Source organism: Eumetopias jubatus, unplaced genomic scaffold, assembly GCF_037043125.1.
Source record: "Eumetopias jubatus isolate StellerSeaLion01/CBP00866 unplaced genomic scaffold, mEumJub1_p1.0 scaffold_11, whole genome shotgun sequence".
Lineage (NCBI taxonomy): Eukaryota > Metazoa > Chordata > Mammalia > Carnivora > Otariidae > Eumetopias > Eumetopias jubatus.
Window position 1 is genome coordinate 44031044 of NW_028274817.1, and position 16740 is coordinate 44047783.

Below are 16740 nucleotides of genomic sequence, written 5' to 3' on the forward strand. Positions count from 1 at the left end.
CAGAAGGACAGAGAGGTGGCCTTTGGGAGTGCGTATGTTGGCAGGACTACGGTACAGGTCCCTGCTGCACTGCCTGCCAGATGAGAGGTGGGGTGGGGGCCGGGAATGAGTTGGGGTGCGGGGCAAGCTCTGCAGTGATGCAAGGCCCTCACATGACCAGGAGCTAAGGTGAGCATAAGTCCCTCTTGTCCAGATCTTTTTTTCTGCAACACCCCCTTTTCCACGGAGGCGGGCTGGCATCCGGTGCAGAGCAGGACAGGGAGGAACCCACTTCCCCAGAACAAAGCAGGTCTGTGTGGGCAACTGGACCAGGAACTGTGTTGGTGGATGTGGTGTAAAGGGGTGTGCCTGGAAGGGAAGGAGGGCAAAGACTGAAGCTGTTTTGGGCCTGTATGCTCTATGCCACTTCAACCATTTGGAATAAAAAATGACGGGCCTGGGGATAGAAGGGAGGGCTGGAGAAGGATCAGAGAAGGGACATATAGACCTGGGGATAGCTTGGAAATAATCTTCTTTCATAGCCTGCCTATAGGGAAACGGTGGATAAACACAGAGATAAGCCTCAAGATGAAAAGGGAGGAGCTAAAACAAACGGTGGTTATGTAGAGGGCACACAGCAAATGAATGGAGCCTAAGAAACCATTAAAACAAGTTCCCTATTCCAATATGGTGGGCACTTCATGGCTGGGGATGAGGGTGAGACAGGACAGGAAGGAGGACTTTTTTTTTAAAGATTTTATTTATTTATTTGACAGAGAGAGAGAGAGTGCACACAAGCAGGGGGAGCAGCAGAGGGAGAGGGAGAAGCAGGCTCCCCACAGAGCAGGGGGAGCCCGATGTGAGACCCGATCCCAGGACCCTGGGACCATGACCTGAGCTGAAGGCAGCGCCACCCAGGCACCCAGGACAGGAAGGAGGACTTTTGAAATTTGAGGAGATGGGGTGGCTAATCTTGAAAGAGGCTTTTGTCTCATATACTGGCCTGTCCACCAAGCACTTCAGTACCACACACTCTCATCTGTCTGCAGGTCTAAATATCCATTAGGCATGTCTTAGTCCAAGAAGGGAAACTGGAGGAGGAACGACTTGGAATTTGGGCAGGTTGGTATGACACAGTAATCTGGCCTGGAGCTCTAGGGTGAGGGGTGAAAGAGTGGATATGGCTCAGGCAAGAATATGACTAGGACGCCACACTGCTCCTACTTGCCTCTCATTCAGTCAAGGGAAAGGACCGTAGAAAGGACTAAATGGGAAATTGTTGAGAGAGAATGAGGAAATCTACACTGGCCTTTCAGGTGTGGAAGAAAGGCAAGAACCTGAAGAGAGGAGCGAATTAGAGGAAGGGCAAGACCTTTGCACCCATTTCCTTGATTTGAGAAAGCTGACGGGTGCTGGAATGAACAACACACATTCAGCATTTCCTCCCTAACAGTAATTTAATTCAAAGAAGAAAAAGGAAAAACAAATCTCGACATGGAAAATACCTACCGAGCAAATGAAGAAAAGGTTGAATGTAGAGTTACCTTTGGAGGAAGGTGAAGGCCAGGAAGCTAGAGGAAATAATAGCCAGGAGCAAGCACCCCATAGACATGCCAGCAATGACGAAGCGACAGGAGGAGGAGGAGATGAGATAAAAAGGTGCCTGGAAGAGATAAAAAGATTAAGAAATAAATTTAGAAAAATGCCCTGGAAGCAAAGGCAGTCCAGGAAGCAGCCTTATCCCATGTAATGCTTTTTACCTTCAATTTTCTTTTTTCTTATATAATCAGAGCCCAACTTTTATTTTGGTTACATTTTCTACATATCACTTTGCTCATCTTATTTTTAACCTTTTGATGGTACTGGTTTTAGATGTTCCTGTTGTTACCAATATCTCATTGGATTTTGTCTTGTGACTCTATATGCAAGCCTGCATTTTAGTAGGGGATTTTTCCAAATTGCGTAGAAAAACAGTCGTTATATATTGTACTGTGAATAAAGTAGGTTGAAAATAGTGTATGTATGTGTAAATGTATATATATATATATAAATCTATCTGTATCTCCTATATCTGCATCTATACATATATATGATATCCCAGTTTAAAATAAGTATATTTATACTTTCCATATGTGCATAGAAAAAGTTGGAAAAAATGTACATGAAAAGCTTAATAATTCTGGTTCCTCTCTAAGGGGCAGACTCATGGGAAATTTTAATTTCCTTTTGTATTTTTTGCATATCTGTACTTTCTCATTTTTCCAAAAGAACATATTTTAGTTGTATCATAAAAATTAATGAAAAGTTTAAATAGAAATAAAATAAAAATTATCAAAATAACAGGTCAGTTTACTTATAAAGTCAGTATGGAACAGCTAACAAATACTTGAAAAAGAAATTTCAAAGTATGGTAAATTTCAAGTGACATTTGAATCCCTTAGCTAGAAGTATCAGCTAGGCCGTTATTGCAGATATATTAATTTCATAATTAGTCCTTTATGTGCAATACGGGGAAAATGTCTCACAGGACTGCTGAGTAGATCAAATGAAGTAATAAGTATGAAACGAGCTGTTATGTTTGGCTACCTCCTTCACCCCACCCACATGCAGAACCTCAGCTCTTCAGATTTCCTTCAGTTATTAATAGAGGTACTAGCCAATGTTTATGACACCCAGGCTGAGAAACAAAACCAGACAGGAAAGGTGGTTGCCCACTCTTTCATTCTTCTGCTACTATGCCATCCACCATGGGCCTTACCCTGGAAACTGCCATGTTCTGCTTCGCACTGCTGCAGATGTTTTGGAGTCCTCAAGATAGTACAAATCTGACTGATTTATCTGGAGTCCCTGGTGGACCAAATCGTCCTCTATCCCTCCATCAATGTAGAGAATATACTTCTTTCCACTTCAATATTACATTTACCCAGATGGGTTACTGTCCCAGTGTTGCTTGGGCACACATGCAATACATACCCACAAAAAGTCATTTTCACTTACAGGTCCCCTCTTTCCATGATGAATGCACTGGGGGCTAGGGGCCTAGGAAAGGAGATAAATTTGAGCAACAGATATCGTGTTATAGTGAGGCTTGTTCCTTACCCCCCACTCTGACATACAAAGCCCTATTTGCCTGTTTCCTTAAGTTGAAACCATTCCATATTCTCCTATTAGGGCTACTCTTCCAAGTGTTAATAGAAAACCACAGGCCCCAAATAGAGTCATTTATGCTAGGCTAAGTCACCAAACTGGGGCTTAATACCTAACCTAATTGCAGTTTCAACCTTCTTCAGAAATGTAGTAATGTAGTCTTAACTGGTCAGTCAGGAATTTTCTGGTCAGCAGCAGAGGTAATTTGTCACATGGGCCCTCTCCATCCCCCACAGAAAGATGAAGCAATCCACCTAATAAGACCCTCTGCTCTTACCCCTAAAGGACAGTGATTTTGCCTGAAACAATCCTTTCTTTTGCTAATAACTTCCTTGTCCCACCCTCCTGCTTAATAAAGCCGATTATATCTTCAAATTTACTAGGTTGAATTTTGTTTTTTAACAAAGGCCGGGAGACTTACCTGAATGTATTAATTATAGGGTGGCACAGGATTTAAGTTCAAGCTAAAACATTAAACTCCTTACTCTATCCCACACAATCTATATCCTATACATCAATCTATAAAGCTAAGTACTGTGTAAAGCATCATTATTTCCCCATATATTATGCTCAGTTAAAACAAAGATATCTTTTTTTATCCAGGCCTACTAACTACCTAGTGCCTAATAAGGTACATTACTACCTAGATACCTTACACATATTAAGCAAACACACCATCATGCAAGGCATATACTGCTCTTTACCTTGGGATCAATTTCTTTTTTTTTTAATTAAAAAAATTTTCTTAAAGATTTTATTTGTTTGATAGAGAGTGCAAGGAGCGGGAGTGCAGTGGGAGAGAGAGAAGCAGACTCCCCGCTGAGTGGGGAGCCCAATGTGGGCTCAATCCCAGGACTCTGGGATCATGACCTAAGCCAAAGGCAGATGCTTAACTGACTGAACCCCCCCAGGCACCCTTTGGGATCAATTTTTTATTTATTTTATTTTTTAAAAAGAATTTATTTGAGAGAGAAAAAGAGAGAGAGAGAGCAAGCACGAGCAGGGGGAGGGGCAGAGGCAAAGGGAGAAGCAGACTCCCCACTGAGCAGGAAGCCTCACATGGGGCTTGATCCCAGGACCCTGGGATCATGACCAGAGCTGAAGGAGGACGCTTACCCGACGCTTACCCGACTGAGTCACCCAGGCGCCCCCGGGATCAATTTTTTAAAATACCCTTTCCTTTGGTATTTGGCTCCTGTTCTTGTTAAGGAACTGAATGCTTACTGTAATTTCACTACTGCTTTTGCAAGTAGTGGAGCTACCGTTATTGTAATAGTGGAGTATTGCAAGCGCTTTCTCCCTTTCATGCTGTTTGGTGGACCAGTGATAAATGTGCTTGAAAAATTCCTTTTTACAAAAACATGTGGAAAGGTAGTATATAATGCCAATTTATTGGTTCTCAGGGCTGTCCTGATTGAGTTCTTTTTTTTTAAAGATTGTATTTATTTACTTGAGAGAGAGTGAACATAAACAGGGGGAAGGACAGAGGGAGAAACAGACTCCCCGGTGAGCAGGGAGAGGGGGTTGGGGGGAGGCTTGATCCCAGGACCCTGGGATCAGGCCCTGGAGGGAAAGGCAGTTGCTTAACCAACTAAGCCAGCCAGACGCCCCTGTCCAGATTGAGTTCTTAAGAGCCAAGTGCTTCATATTTGTAACCTCCATTCTGTTTCTTCTATTTTGGGATCCGTTATGACCTTCATGCCTAGAGCAGTGGTTCCCAAACGTTATTGCACTCATCATAATCAACTAGCAAACTTGGAAACACAAATAGTTGGGCCCCACCCCCAGAGTTCTGATTCACTTGGGCTGGAGTGGAGCCTGAGAATCTGCATTTCTAACAAGTTCTTAGGAGATGCTGCTAGTCCAACAGTCACACTTTAAGAACTACTGGCCTTAAATAGTAATTGGTAGACACTCAATAAATTTGTTGAATAAATGAATTAAAAATAAATGGATCTTAACAATAACCATTTGAAATATATCAGAATTACCCTTTATAAATAGGGCACCTGAGGGACAAAAACGTTAAGTGAATTGTCTATAGGGGTCAAGGACAGGCTGCCCCAAAATGTGCCACTTTGGCATATTGATTATTTTATTTTATTTTTTAAAAGATTTTATTTTTAGGTAATCTCTACACCCAATGTGGGGCTTGAACTCAGAACCTGAAATCAAGAATATCATGCTCTACTGACTGAGCCAGTCAGGTGCCCCTGCATTTTGATTATTTTATTCTATTTTTTAAATTTAATTTAATTTTATTATGTTATGTTGGTCACCATACAGTACATCATTAGTTTTTGATGTAGTGTTCCATGATTCATTGTTTGCATATAACACCCAGTGCTCCATGCAGTACGTGCCCTCTTTAATACCCAACACCCAGCTAACCCATCCCCCCACTCCCTCCCCTCTGGAACCCTCAGTTTGTTCCTCGGAGTCCGTGGTTTCTCATGGTTCATCTCTCCCTCCGATTCCCCCTCCTTCATTTTTCCTTTCCTTCTCCTAATGTCTTCCATGCTATTCCTTATGTTCCACAAATAAGTGAAACCATATGATAATTAACTTTGCTTGACTTATTTCACTTAGCATAATCTCCTCCAGTCCCATCCATGTGGATGTAAAAGTTGGGTATTCATCCTTTCTGATGGCTGAGTAATATTCCATTGTATATATGGACTACATCTTCTTTATTCATTCATCTGTGGAAGTACATCTTGGCTCTTTCCACAGTTTGGCTATTGTGGACACTGCTGCTATGAACACTGGGGTGCATATGGCCCTTATTTTCACTACATCTGTGTCTTTGGGGTAAATACCCAGGAGTGCAATTGCTGGGTCATAGGGTAGCTCTATTTTTAATTTTTTGAGGCACCTCCCCACTGTTTTCCAAAGTGGCTGTACCAACTTGCATTCCCACCCAACAGTATAAGAGGGTTCCCCTTTCTCCACAACCTCTCCAACATTTGTTGTTTCTTGCCTTGTCAATTTTTGCCATTCTAACTGGTGTAAGGTGGTATCTCAATATGGTTTTGATTTGAATTTCCTTGATGGCTAATGATGATGAACATTTTTTCATGTGTCTGTTAGCCATCTGTATGTCTTCTTTGGAGAAGTGTCTGTTCATGTCTTCTGCCCATTTTTTGACTTGATTATTTGTGTTTTGGGTGTTCAGTTCGAGAAGTTCTTTATAGATCTTGGATATCAGCCCTTTGTCTGTAGTGTCATTTGCAAATATCTTCTCCCATTCTGTGGGTTGCCTCTTTGTTTTGTTGACTGTTTCCTTTGCTGTGCAGAAGCTTTTTATCTTGGTGAAGTCCCAAAGGTTCATTTTTACTTCTGTTTCGCTTGCCTTTGGAGATGTATCTTGAAAGAAGTTGCTGTGGCCGATGACAAAGAGGTTACTGCCTATGTTCTCCTCTAGGATTTTGATGGATTCCTGTCTCACATTGAGGTCTTTCATCCACTTTGAGTTTATCTTTGTGAATGGTGTTAGAGAATGGTCGAGTTTCATTCTTCTGCATGTGGCTGTCCAATTTTCCCAGCACCATTTATTGAAGAGACTGTCTTTTTCCCATTGCATATTTTTTCCTGCTTTGTCGAAGATTATTTGACCATAGAGTTGAGGGTCCATATCTGGGTTCTTTATTCTGTTCCATTGGTCTCTATGTCTGTTTTTGTGCCAATACCATGCTGTCTTGGTGATCACTGCTTTATAATATAGCTTGAAATCAGGCAACGTGAGGATTGTTTGTTCCAGCACTTTGAAAAATGGCATTGGAATTTTGATCATTTTAAATAAAAGTTACTTAGGAGATAGCCTAGGCAGGAAGGCTTGGATCTTCCTCTGTCCACCCTGAAAGCAGGAAATAAATCTCCCATGTGGAAGGTATCCTCTGTACCAGGAGGTAAAGAGACATATTTATCATCAGAGATGAGAAATTTAGAGCTGAGAAGGCTGTATGAACAACCCTTGTGACTTTTTACTGATTTACTACCCCAGCCCAAATTCTGTTTAGAATTCCTTACTAATCGAAGCTCCCAAAAGTGTTTTTTTTTTGTCCTGTCAATTCCTCACAGAATTATTAGCTCTTTGTCTAAAATGTATAACAACTGCCTGCCTTGGTCCTTTCTTTAGGTCACAATTTTATTACTGCGGCTCTGTGCACATGTAATAAAACTTTTTGTCTCCTGTTGATCTGTCTTATGAAAACTTAAATCTTAGTCCATCTGGAAGAACCTGACAGGTAAAGAAGAATTGTTCTTTCCCTTCATGTGCAAGGTAAGAATTTAACCCAATTTGCCTGTATCTAAAGTCATGGTTTTTAACAACTATGTCATGTTGCATCCTCAGTGCCAATTCAGTGGCTTTTAACATAGAATATTAAAAAAGTTGTTACCACTCCCAGTGTCTGAATTTTTTTTACTATTAACATGTTTAATTATTTTTCTTTTCTTTTTCTGCTATATACATGCATTATTGTAATCAGAAAATTCCATGAAGTATATTTTAAATGCCTTAAAACAAAATCATATTATAAAGCACGTTAAAATACAAATAAATTCAAAACAAAATGAAACAAAAAACAAACAGTGCAACATGTATTACTGATTTGGAGTTAACCTTAATATTTGAATAGCTCTTACAACTCAATAGCAAAATGGACTTCTGACCAACAAAAGACAAAAATGGAAGCTGCAAAATAAAATATGTGTGCTTATCTGGGGTCTTAGGGATTGCAATCCAGGAGACACAGATTTGACTAAAATCAAAAGCATGCTCCGGAGAGATAAAGGAGGTTAACGTTTTTAAAGAGGAAGGAGGGGATTTACATAAACTGTTTTGAAGAAAATGAGATTGGTGCTGGTATTGCTACAGTTATACTAACCTCTATATGATTGGTTGCTAGGGCTAGTGTTGGACAGAAAGTCCGTTTATGTCCATTTTAACATATAACAGATGCCTTGGCTTTTAGCTGAGTTGAGGAAAAATTCTGAGATTTTGAGACAGAAGATGGGCATAAGCCTTACCTCCTCAATGTCTTCCTGGTTGTCCCCATTTTATTTTTTAGAGATTTTATTTATTTATTTGACAGAGAAAGAGAGAGAGAGAGAGAGAAAAGGAACACAAGCAGGGGGAATGGGAAAGGGAGAAGCAGGCTTCTGGCAGAGCAGGGAACCTGACGTGGGGCTTGATCCCAGGACCCTGGGATCAGGGCCTGAGCCAAGGGCAGACGCTTAAAGACTAAGCCACCCAGGCGCCGCCATAGTCCTTTTTTTCTGTTCCAAGATTCAATCCAAAATACTAACTGTATTTAGTTATCATGTCTCCTTATTCTCCTACATTCTCTGAGAGTTGCTCTTTCTTTCGTTTCATGACCTTGACATTTTTTGAAGAGTACTGGTCAGTTATTTTGTAGGATGTCCCTCAGTTTGGGCTTGTTTGATGTTTTCTCATGATTATTGAGATTACAGGATTTAGGGAAGAATAGCATAGAGGTGATATTCCCTTTTCTGTGGTATTCTGTGATGTGATTCATGTGATATGATATCAACATGATTTATTAGTGGTGGTGTTAACTTTGATTCCTTAGCTAAAATGATGTCTGCCAAGTTCCTCCTCTGTAAGATCTTTCTCCATTTCCATACTCTATTTCTTATAAATGAGTCACTAAATCTAGCCCATACTCAAAAGAAGGGGAATTAAGCTTTACCTCCTGTGGGGAGAAGTATCAAAGAATTTGTGGGTGTTTTTTTAATAGTAATTAAAATTTGGAGGGGAGATACTTTGAGGTTATGCAAATATTTCTTCTTAAATATTTCTTCTTAAAGTTTTACTCATTAAATTTAGCATTCATCAGTGGTCTTATGGGCAGCAATTACTACTTCGGTGTTCTAATGGTGGTTTTCTATATTCCCCATACTGACTGGATTTATTACCTGGAATTATTCTGTAAGGAAGTTCTATCTATCTATCTATCATCTATCTATCTATCTATCTATCTATCTATCTATCTATCTATCTATCTATCATCTATCTATCATCTATCTCAGCATGGAAATTTTTATTCTTTGGGATATAATTCAATGATATATTCTTTTTTTCCAAATGGATCCAGTTTTGGCCATTAGAAGCTTGTTTGGGTTGGCTCATTGTTCCTCTGATATGCACAGTGTGTTAGGCAGAATTTTTAAGACACCTTCGCGATTCCTATCTTTTGGTTATTCAGTAAAACACTAATCCAGGTATTACTGTAAAGGGATTTTTCAGATGTAATTTAACACTAAATCAGCTGACTTCAACATTGGAAAATTTTCCTGGATTATCCTGGTTGACCCAAAATAACCACATGATCTGTTGAAGCATAGACACTTCTCCAGCTGGTGGTAGAAGAGGAAGGCAGAAAAGAAAAGGAGAAGAGAAACTCAGGGATATTCGAAGCATGAAATGGATTTAATTGTTCATTGCTGTCTCTGTAAATGGAGGTGGCCAGAACCAGAGGAATATAGAAGCTGAAAATACCTGCAGCTGACAACCAGCAAGGAAACAGGGACCTCAGTCTTAAAACTGTATGGAACTGAATTCTACTAACACCTTGAATGAGCCTGGAAGCATGTTCTTTCTCATAGTCTCCAGACAAGAGTCCAAGCTGACTGGCACCTTGATTTCAGCTTTTTTGATTGTAAGCAAAGAACCTAGTTGAGCCCACCTGGACTTCTGTTTTAAGCTGTTACCTTGGTGGTTGTTATGTAGCAATAGAAAGCTAATGCACTTGCATACTGTTTTTAAATCACTTCCTTACTTTCTGCGACTACACAATGTTCTAGGTTAATCTTGTATTTTCCCTGCTCTGGCTCTAGTACCAGCTATTTCTTCAAGGAGTCCTGGTTCCTTTTATTAGAAAATAGTATTTAGAAACCAAGATCTGGGCCTTATGTGTGTTCATTGTTAAAGGGGCATCATTGTGTCTAGGCCTTCTCAGTGGACAGAGCTAGTAAATCTATCTATACTAATCTATGTACACACACACACACACACACACACACACAGAGGTTCATATTGGTATCTTTAACTCTAAATCTTTGTTCTGTGCAACTTCTTTCTCTGACAGTGAGAAACTTGGCTCCCATTATTTATATTAACTTATTTGTTCAACCCTAATATACATGCAATGTATTGCTATAAATGTAATAAATTGCTATGCCATGCTTCGTGAGAAACAAATATACCAACTAAAGTACAATTCATTTTGACTTTAGCTTTGCAGTAGCCAGCCAAACATTTTCCAAAGTTACTTAGGTCAAACCACCAAATTTATATGTTGAAATCCTAATGCCCAATATGATATTAGGAGGTAGGGCCTTTAAGAGGTGCTTAGATCATGAGGGTGGAACCCTCGTGAATGGGATTAGTGTTCTTATAAAAGAGACTCCAGAGAGCTCCCTAGTCCCTTCCACTGTGAGAAGACACAGTGAGAAATCAGCAGTCTGCAAACCAGGAAAGGGCCTTCATCAGAACCTGACCATGCTAGCACCCTGATTATGGACTTCAAACCTCCAGAACTGGGAGAAATAAATTTCTGTCATTTATAAGCTACCCACTCTGTAGTATTTCATAGAAGCTCAAATGGATTAAGTCACAATTTTAATAGTTGTATTTGTTACAGTCTGTATTCCATCCTGGATTCTCCCTACATTCTGGTTGATTTTTAAAAATTTTCCATATATCAGGATTTCTCAGCCTTGGCATTATTGACATTTTGGGATGGATCATTCTTTCTTGGGATGGCTGTCCTTGTGCATTGTTGGGTGTTTATCAGTATTCCTGGTCTCTAGCCACCAGATGCCAGTAGCACCCACCTCCATAGTGTGAAAACAAAAAATGTCTGCAGACATTGCTAAATATCCCCTAGTGGGAAAAAAATTTGAGAACCACTGGCATAGGGAAAGAGTTACCCTTGGTGGTGGTGTATAGTTCTACGGGTTTTAACATGTACATAGCAACCACAGTAACATATAGAAGAGTTCCACCACCTTAAAAATTTCCTTGTGTAGACCCTTTATTGTCAGTCACATTCATCATCCCCAATCCCTGGGAGCCACTGATCTGATTCTGATTCTATAGTTTTGCCTTTTCTAGAATATCATGTAACTGTAATCATACTATATGTAGCCTTTAAGATCTGATTTTATTCACTAAGCATAATGCTTCAAATTTATTCATAAAACAAGAGTTTGTTTCTTTTTATTGTTGAGTAGCATTCCATTTTATGGGTGTGCCAAGGTTTATTAATATATTCACCTGTTGAAGGACATCTGGATTGTTTCCAGATTTTGGTGACTATGAATAATGCTACTATGAACATTTGTGTACAGGTTTTTGTGTAAATATACAATTGAAATTCACTTGGACAAATACATACAAGTGGGATTCTTGGGTCATATGGTAAGTGTACATATGATTAACTTTATATTAAACTGTGAGTATGTTTTCCAAAGTAGCTGTATCATTTGCATTTCCACAAGCAATGCATGGGAATTCCTGTTGTTCCACATCCTCACCAGCATTTGCAATTGTGGAGGTGTTTTTTTTTTTTTTTTTATCCATTCTGATAAGTGTACACTGGTATCTTGTGGTTTTTTTAAATATTTATTTATTTATTTATTTGGGAGAGAGAGGACGCATGAGCAGGAGGGGCAGAGGGAGAGGGAAAGAGAATCTCAATCAGACTCCCCACTGAGCGCTGAGCCCTACACTGGGCTCAATCTCATGACCCTGAGCTCACGACCTCAGTAGAAACCAAGAGTCGGATGCTCAACTGACAGTGGACTCAGGTGCTCCATCATTGTGGTTTTAATACACATTTCTCTAATGACTAACAATATCAAACATATTTTCCTATGTGCTTATGTACAATCTGGATATCTTCTTTGGTTAAGTGACTGTTCAGATATTTTGACAATTTCTTAATTGAGGTTTTTTCTTTTAGTGAGTTTTAATGGTTCTTTAAATATTCAAGATATGTCTTCTATAAGATATGTGATCTGCAAATATTTTCTCCCAGTGTGGCTTGTCTTTTCACTCTCTTAACAGTGTCTTTTATAGAGCAAAGATTGTCATTTTGTTAAAGTTCAGTTGATCATTTTTTTCTTATATGGATGTCACACCTAAAAACTTTTCTTTTGTTGTCATACCTGAAACCTCATTGCCGAAGTCAAGATCATACAAATATTCTGTTATATTTTCTTCTAGAATTTATATATTTTTTGTTTTACATTTACAATTAATACATTAACATATATTTAAATGTAAGTTTACATTTTGAGTTAATTTTTCTGTAAGTTGTGAAGTAGGTATTGAAGTTCATATTTTTTGTTATGCATTTCTAGTTGTTTTGGTTTTATTTCTTTTGTTCCAGTATATGTTTCTTGGGATTTTCTGTTTTTTAAAAGATTTATTTTATTTGAGAGACAGAGAGAGAGCACGTGTGGGCGGGCACACACGTCTGCGCGAGTCAGCAAGTGGAAGGAAGAGCAGAGGGAGAGAATCCTCAAGCAGACTCCCCACGGAGCAGGGAGCCAGATGTGGGAGCCTGATGCAGGGAGCCGAACCCATGAGATCATGACCTGAGGTGAAACCAAGAGTCAGACGCTCAACCAACTGAGCCACCCAGGTGCCCTGGGATTTTCTACATAGACAATAATGTCATCCACAAATAGGGAACATTTTATTTAATTATTTATTTACTATTGAAGTATAGTTGACACACAATGTTTCATGGGAAATTTTTATTTTTACTTTCTAATCTGTATGCTTTTTATTTCTTTTTTTGCCTTGTTGCACTGGATAAGACTTCCATTATGATGTTAAAGGAGACTGCTGAGAGTGGATATACTTGCCTTGTTCCCAGCCTTGAGGGAAAATATTCAGTCCCTCACCATTAAACGTGTTGTCTTGAGTGTTTTTGTAGAAGCCCTTTATCAGGTTGTGGAAGTTGACTTCTATTCATAGTTAATTGAGAGTTTTTATCATTAATAGATGTATTTTGTCAAAAGTACAGTTTTTTTTCTTTAGCTACTTTGTAAAGTTTTTAAAAAGATTTTATTTATTATTTATTTAAGAGAGAGAGTGTGAGAGAGCATGAGAGCAGGGTGAGGGGCAGAGGGAGAAGCAGATTCCCCCATGAGCTGGGAGCCCCATGTGGAACTCCATCCCTGAACTCCAGGATCATGACCTGAGCCAAAGGCAGACACTTAACCCACTGAAACACCCAGACACACTTTTCTTTAGATTCTTAATGTGGTGGATTGCATTGATTGATTTTCAAATATTGAATTAGCCTTTCATTCTTGGAATAAACCTCACTTGGTTGTGTGTGAGAGAGAGAGAAAATTAATCTTGTAATATGAGGGATACTGGTCTCAGTTTTCTTTATTTGTACTGTATTTCTCTGGTTTGGTTATTGTAAAATGAGTTGGGACATATTTCCTCCTCTTCTGTATTAGTTTTCTATTGCTGCCATAAAACATCACCACAAACTTAGTATATTATTTTAAATATAAAACTTTTTTATTATCTCACAATTATCTAGGTCAGTCTGACATAGATCTCATTTGCCAAGAATCAAGATGTTGGCAGAGCTGTATTCCTTTCTGGAGGCTCTAGGGGAACATCTCTTTCTTTGCTCATAAAGAATTAAATTCTTTTTTATATCTTCTATTTCTTTGCTCATAATTTCAGTTTTAATTAGGTTTTTAAGAGTGATGACTCTTTTGAGCATTTTTTATAACAACCATTTTAAAGTCTATCAAATATTTACAGCATCTGTCATCTCATCATTGGTGTCTGTTGATTGCCTTTTTCTATGCTTTTGAGAATTTCATGATTTCTTACATGCTGAGTAATTTTGGACATTAAATACTATTTTTTATTATGTTATGGAAACCTCAAATAGCTGTACCATACATTCTGTCTGTTTTTCACATCTGTGTTTAGTACTAGAGAGAGTTAGAATGTATGTATTCCATCTTACTTGGAACCAGAACTGCACTGTATAAATTTTTATGTTTACTTTTAATTTTTCATTTTTAAAGAAAAAACACAAAATTATGGAAAAATTGCAAAGACAGTGTAAAGAATTTTTTCCCTGAATTAGCTGAGAGTAAGTTGCTAGTTTAATGGCCCATCTACCCTATGGTAGGCAGAATTTTAAGATGGCCCCTACAACTTTCACCTCCTGGTGTTAGTCCTACCATTATGTTACATTATATGGCAAAAAGGAGATTACCCAGGTGGACCTAATCTAAACACACAAGCCCTTGAAAAGGAGAAAGCTTTATATGGCTGTTGACAGAAGTTAAAGTCAGAGAAATTCAAAGCATGATAATGCTTGGACGCATTACCGTTGTTGGCTTTGAAGATGGTAAGGCCAAGTGCAAGGAGCTGAGAGCAATGTCCTGTCAAAAGTCAGCAAAGAAATGGGTATATCAATCCTACCACTGCAAGGAATTGAGGTCTGCCAACAACCTGAATAAAGTTGGAAGGGGATTCTTCCCGGTCCTCCAGATAAGAGCCCAAGACAGTCAACACCTTCATTTCAGCATCACCAGACCCTAAACAGGAAACTAGCCAAGACTACTGATCTACAGAACTGTGAGCTAATAAAGGGGTGTTGCTTTAAGCTGCTGAATCTGTTCATCTGTTACACAGAAGTAGAAAATGAATATAACCCCAAACATCTTTTGTGCACATTTCCCACAAACACAGACATTTTCCTACATAACCACAATTATCAAAATCAGAAAATTAACGTTAATATATTACTACCATCTAAACTCAGACCCCAATACATTTTTACCAGTTATTCAACGTCTTTATAGAAAAAGGAGATTCCAGTTCAGGATCACATATTGCATTTTGCTGTCAGGTCTCTTTATTATCCTTCAGTATAGAACATGCCCTCAGTTTTTCCTTGACTTTAATGAAGCTATAGTCCAGTTATTTTTTACAGTGTCCTTCAATTTGGTTTTGCCTGATATTTCTTCTTGAATAGATTCAGGTTATGCATCTTTGGCAGGACTATCATAGAAGTATTGCTTTGATATTCTCTTTTTATCCTATCAGGTGACACAATCTCAATTTGTCCCATTACTTACAATGTCCTCTTTGACCATTTGTTTAAGGTGGTGACTTCTAGGACATTCCAGTGTCTTTTTCCTTTGTAACTATTAGGTATTTTATGGGTAAGTATTTTGAAACTATGTAAATGTTTATTTGTGTATTTATTTATTTAGATAATGAATCATATTTTCTTTTTTTAATTCAATGCATTACACTATGTTCTATCATTTATTTTGATACTCATATTGTCCTCTATGTGATTTCTATGAGCCTCTTCAGACTGGCTTCTGTGTCCTTTTGGTGTGCCATCATTTTTGGAGCAGTTTGCTTTCTGGCATATCAAGATGTCCCAGGCCCATTTTGTTCTTTACCTGCCACATCCATGTAATCAAACATTTCTCAAAGGAGTTCTTGTTCTTTTCATTCAACAATAGTATTTAGAAGACAGGCTATGGACACTAGGTATGTTTCTTGCTATTGGGATACTAAGCTCCCAGGCTCTCTCAGTGGAAAGAATTAGGTAATATTTGTTGTATATATATTTGTGTATATATGTATATACACACACACGCATACATAAGAACTCACATGTATATACATTTACATGCTTACAAGTATATTTCTATATGTATCAATTGAAAGCCATATAGGTGCCCTCTTCAGATTGCTGGCAACCCTCTGCATAGACATGTTTCTCACCCTGTTCAGATTCTAAAATCCTGCTCCAGTCTGCCATACACTGCCTCACAAGGACACTCCCTTCAACTAAATAGAAAGAACCCAATACTCTTCACCTGGCTAGTCTCCTACCCAGGAATCTCACTTTACAATTCTTAGACAATAACTCTCTACAATGAGCCACTCTCCCAAGATGGATACCTTCTTCACCCTGCTCAGGCCAACAAAACTCTGTTCTCTCCTACCATGCTTTTCCCCATCTAATGGTGTTATGACTGAATTGTCCAGGAACAGAAGGGCTGAGGAAAAGGAGAACAAATAGCTTAAAAAAAAAGTCATCAAAAATTTTTTTTCATCATGACAAGTGTACTCTTTAAACCCCATTACCTATCGTTGTCATCCCTCCATCCACCTTCCTTCTGGTAATCATCAGTTCTCTATATTTAAGAGTTTGTTTCTTGGTTTGCTTCTCTCTCTCTTTTTCCCTTTGTTTTTTTTTTAATTCCACATATCATTGAGATCATATGGTATGTGTCTTTCTCTGATTTATTTCGCTTAGCATTATACTCTCTAGCTCCATCCATGTCATTGCAAATGTTAAGATTTTTTATGACTGAATAATATTCAATTATATATATATCATAGTGTATATACATGAATAATTTTCAATGATATATATCTCATTGTGTATATTATTCATTTCTTCTTTATTCATTCATCAGTCAATGCATACTTGGGTTGCTTCCATAATTCGGCTATTATAAATAATGTGGCTATAAACATAGGAGTGCACATATCCCTTTGAATTAGTGTTT